Below are 4,813 nucleotides of genomic sequence, written 5' to 3' on the forward strand. Positions count from 1 at the left end.
TGCGGGCCGGCAGGTAAGCGCGATCCCCCCACCCCGCCCACGCCGCTCGCAGCGGGGGCGCGCGACGGGGCCGGACGGGGGGTGTCGCCTTCCCCGGGAGCGGGGCTGGGTCTCCGGGCACGTGTGACACGGGGGCGGGAGGTCCGTCCCGTCGGGGCCCGCGGAGCAACTCCAGGGGCGGCGTCTCCCCCGGGCTGGTTTGGACAGGGGCTCCCCTCCAGCTCTGGGATGCTTAGGGCCGGGTTTGCACCCGCCGGAAGGGCAGAGCTGCGTTGCAGAGGGAGCCCTCCGCTGCCTTCCCCCTGGGCTGAACCGAGGCGGTCCGCCGTGTCGCCTGGATGCCACCGTGACTCCCGCTGCGCCAGGTGCTGATATGTCCACCCCCAAAGAGCAGCTCCCAAAGAGGCATGTCCCTCCCGCAGGGCAGGCGGAGAGGAGACGCGGGGCAAGAGACGGGTCCTGTCCCACTCGTGCCTTGGCCTGTGGGGTGATCGCGGGCCGGCCCCTCGCTTCCCTGTGCCCCGTTTCTGCATCAGCTCAGGATGCCCATCTCCTTTGCAAAGCAGCGTAAGAGCCGGGGACTCCTGCCGTTCCCTTGGGCACAGGGGACGCGCTCCAAGTACGTAAAGCCTCTGCCCGTCCGGGAGAGCTGGCTCGGGAGTTTGTTTTCCTCGTGGCCTCACGCAAAAACAAGGCGGCGCTGAGTGAAAGGTGGTAAAATCACAACCGAGAAGAGGAAACCCTCGTTCGCACCACACCTAATGAGTCTGTGCGACTCCCTGCCACAGGAAGTCGTTGAGGCCAAGAGCTCTGCAAGCTGTCGAGCGAGATTGGCTGCTCATTTGGGTGACGAGGATATTCAGGGCAACAGTTCCTGCTCGTAAAAGCTTGGGAAGAGCCATTTGGTCTCGTGCTTCAGAACAGGCCCAGAGGTGCGGGCAGTTCGTCCCCCGTCTGTCTGCTCTGGGGTTTGTACGTCACCCTCCAAAGCTGGTCGGGGCAATGTTGTCCTGCTGCGACAGAAGGGCTGTGGGATGACTCCTGTCCAAGAAGCGGTGACTGGCCCCAGCGGGTCTACAACTCGGGTCCCTCGAGTCACAGAGCTGCAAAACCCTGTATTGGCACAGAAGCAAATCGATAACGGTTACAAGAGCAGCAGCCTGTAAGGGACGTTGTTGCTATGCAATATGAGAGCTCCCAGAGGCCCTGCGCAGGGATCGGGGCCCCAGCGCACACGGCACTGTACGGGGAAGGGTCGCCGTCTGGAAGTGCGCGTGCAATGTTGTGTCCAGCAATGGAAGACGCCAAAATTAACAGGGAGGAGAGATGGGGAACGGCGAAAGGAGTAAGAGGTGCAGGAAGAAGTGGTTACCGCAGCCCGATACAGCCGCCACGGCCCAGGGAGGAGAACGTGGACACGCTCCTGGGGCTCCCTGCTCCACAGGGTCTGGCGAAGGCAGTGCTGAAGACAGGCTGAAGACAGGGATGATTAGCACTGTCTCACTGGTTAGCACTCAGGAGGTACTGAGAGGCACCCCTGGCCTGCAGGCCCCAGCGTGGGACCGTGGCTCAGGAGGTCGCTCGCAACCTGGGAACAGCAGCGCCACACATCCATGGTACCCAGTGGCCCTGGGTGGTCCCAGCAGCAGGACCGGGATGCGGGTACCTTCTGGGGGTCCGTGCAGCAGTTCTGTATGCACCACAACCCTGCTGAGGACAGCCACAAGACATGCCAGCCACTGGCCAGTGTGCAGCTTGGTGCCCCATGCAATTGCCTTTCCCTAACCCTGGCCCAAAGCAGGATGCACTGGTCTGGAACCATGCTGCAAATTCAGACCCAAAGTCCCATTGCAGGGGGTCCGTGGGGACCCAGCCCTGCAACTGGACACAACTGGGGGTGACTATAACAGCAGTGCCTCTCTCCTTCCTCCCCCCAGCGCCCCTGGGATCCTCCTTGGCTTCTAGCATGGCCCAGTCCTCACAATGATCCTTTCAAAGACTCCAGCCCCTGCAGCAGGAAGCGGGTGATGTGCCAGTCAGCTGAGGTCCCAGTCCTGGATGGAGAAGCAGGGAGAGAAAGAACTCCTCCTTCCCAGTGCCTCTCCTGAGCCAGGCATGAAGGAGGTTCCTAAGAAAGGAAAACCCCTCTGATCTCAGCTCTGTAAGAAAGAGAGGAAACGGATGCTCAGAGCTGCTCCCCATCCCCCTCCGTCCTGGAGCACAGCAGGCAGCTTCCCAGCCCAGGATCCTGCCTCCTGCACTGGAGCATGTCCAAGGCCAGAGGCCCCTGCTGCAGTGGCAGCAGGTACTTGGGGCCTGGCTGCCAGTAGGAAGGGACCTTAGGGTTGGAGTGAAAACTGTTTTGCCTGCCTCCATGCAGGGGGCTTCCCTGGCTGGAATGGAGCCGATGGAGGGGCTCTGTAGGGGCAGAGGGGAGTACTGGGGGCATGGCCAAGTGCCCTGTGCTGCAGCTGTTCTCTGCTCCACACTGGGAGGGAGGAAGGAGAACAGGAATGACAGCAGCTCCAAGCCTCCTCTCCCTCACCCCAGGAGCTGGGCAGGGCTCTGCATGTTCCAAAGCGGTCCCTGGATGGCTTAAAATGCGCCCATCTCTATGCCAAGCACATGCACAAAATAACTTGAGGATCAGGCCTGGATGGATTTCGTATCCCAAGCCCAGCCTTGCAGAATCAAGTCTGTCACTGGGGTGGCTTGTCTTGTCACAGCCCAGGCCTGAGTCCAGCCTTTTGGCTCAGCTCCATCCCCACCTTTCAGCTGTGACCCTGGAGCAAGCTTATCGGTAACTGTGAACTGGTTTTGAAGAAGAAGCTTCATCAGCTCTCGCAGGCAGATTGTGGCTTCCGCCGGCTGTCTCGGCTTCCTGCCGCTCCTAATCAGTTCCACGGCTGGGCGTGGTGAGGGGCCCACACTGCTGACAACTGCCTTGCGGTGGGTTGGGGGAGGTGAGTCGGTGCGTTCGCGGTCCTGTCCCCACCAGCCAGACGTCCAACTCGCAGCGATCGGAACTGAGTTAACTTCCCCCGTGCCGCTGAATCCAGAAATGGACTCAGCACTAAGAATGCCCCTGCGGCGTGCTAGTGGCAGGGACCAGGAGGGAAGCCAGCACCTCTGCAGCTGGGCGGGCATTAAAAGAACTGAGTCCTCAATGCTGTCTGTGCCCCAAAGGCCTTTGATAAGAATGATCCAATGCTTTTCTTTATGCTAAACGGTTACCTGGCCTCTGCCTCTGCTTCAGAAAGCATCTGGGCATGCACGCACCTCGGTTAGCTGGTGCCTGCACAGGGGATGGCAGGGGCACTGTAGACATAGGGGCAAACAGAAAGCCTGGCCAGTTTCTCCCTGGCTTAGTGTCCAAGCAGAGGACCTGGCTCTTAGGTAATAGGCTGAGACCTCAGCAGCTTATCTCATACACGTCACAGAAGGGTGAGTCTCAGCCCACACTTGCCCCAGCTGGGTACGCACATCTGTAGACAGAGGTGTCATGAGTCCTCTTCCTCTCAGTCCCACTGTTGGCACAGCCCTTAGACAGAAATTCAGGGGCAGTGCTCTGTGTTTGTACAGCACTGAGCACGTGGCGATCCAGGTTCATGACTGCAGCTTCTCGTCTCATACAGACAGAAACAAGGACAATGAGTCAGAGCCAGCATGCTTCTGTCCCATCTGCTGTGTTACCAGTGAGCCAGGCAGTAAACTTGTGGGTGGGATGGGCTGTCCCTTCGGCTTCCTGCTCCCTATTGGGAGCAGGGCTCTGTTCTGCGAGGTGTTTGCCCAGCAGCGTTGGACTCACCCACTCTGTACACACAGGCCTGGTGCCCCCAGCGAGGTTGCTCAGCTACTGATCAGTGGATCCGTTGGCTGCTCGGGGAGGGCTCCTGCTCAGACTTGTTTCTGGAACAGTCGGTAGATGTGCAAGGTGGGGCTGCCGAGAAGGTGTAGCTGGCAGCACTGTTTGCACCTATGGCAACGGGGAAAAGCAGCTGGTGGAGACGGATGAAAGGCCTCTTTAATTATTCACCTCACCCCACACGCCAGCAAAAGTCAGGCCCAGAGGCAGGGGGCAGGAAGAGGGTGAGAGATTGCAGCGGGCAATAAGAGTGCTGCAAAAGGGCATCGTAAAGCGGGCAGCGAAGGAGTGAGTGGCGGCTGGGGCTCGTGGTTCTGCCCCTTCCTTGCAAGGCCATACAGATACTGCCCAGATCCTGCCCTGCTGTGGCTGGGAGGCATGATTCATTAATGATCATTGGATAGTGAGCCGGGAGTGGAAGGTGATACTAGGAGGTGGAGCCAGGCAGCTCCAAGGAGGGCAGCTGTTTAATGTCTTGGATTCCTGCCTAGACCCAGGCTGGGTCCCTGCCTCCGCATCCCTCAGCAGGGGGTTGAATGCAGATCTGGACTAGAGCATAGGCCTTGGAGCCAAATGAATGTGTGTGTCCTGAGAAGCAGAAGAGAACCCCAGGGCACGACTCTCCAGGCATGCCCCTGCTGTATCTGGCAAGCTGGGGCAGAGCCCTCTGCCATTTCCACACTGCTGTCAAAGGCCTCGAATGCAGGGAGTCTTCTCTTCCACTCACTCAGAGGCCCAGAGGGTGCATGAAACATGAAGCACTGATCCTGAGTCCGTTTCCTCGTTGCCTTGGGTTGACAGGAGCATGATGTGGGATGGTGCAGGGAGCCTGCAAACTGCTACCGTTCTGTCTTGGAGACTAAGCACCCTTGTGCAGCTGACTTTGGCTCAAGGCATGGGGGGGGTGTCTCAGCCACAGCAGGGAAAACCTACCAGTTCCCCAAAAGC

The 4,813-nt window shown here is 59.5% G+C and overlaps 1 protein-coding gene across 1 annotated transcript in view; it reads left to right on the forward strand.

Moving 5' to 3' along the window:
* Positions 1-4,813, forward strand: part of TNFAIP8L1 (TNF alpha induced protein 8 like 1) — an 18,452-nt gene continuing 13,639 nt past the window's right edge. The window contains exon 1 of the mRNA XM_019513421.1: positions 1-13. The gene's annotated coding sequence lies outside the window, so the exon portion shown is untranslated. The remainder of the gene's footprint in view (positions 14-4,813) is intronic.

This window comes from Gavialis gangeticus, unplaced genomic scaffold (genome assembly GCF_001723915.1).
Source record: "Gavialis gangeticus isolate Ggan-Ray unplaced genomic scaffold, GavGan_comp1, whole genome shotgun sequence".
NCBI lineage: Eukaryota > Metazoa > Chordata > Crocodylia > Gavialidae > Gavialis > Gavialis gangeticus.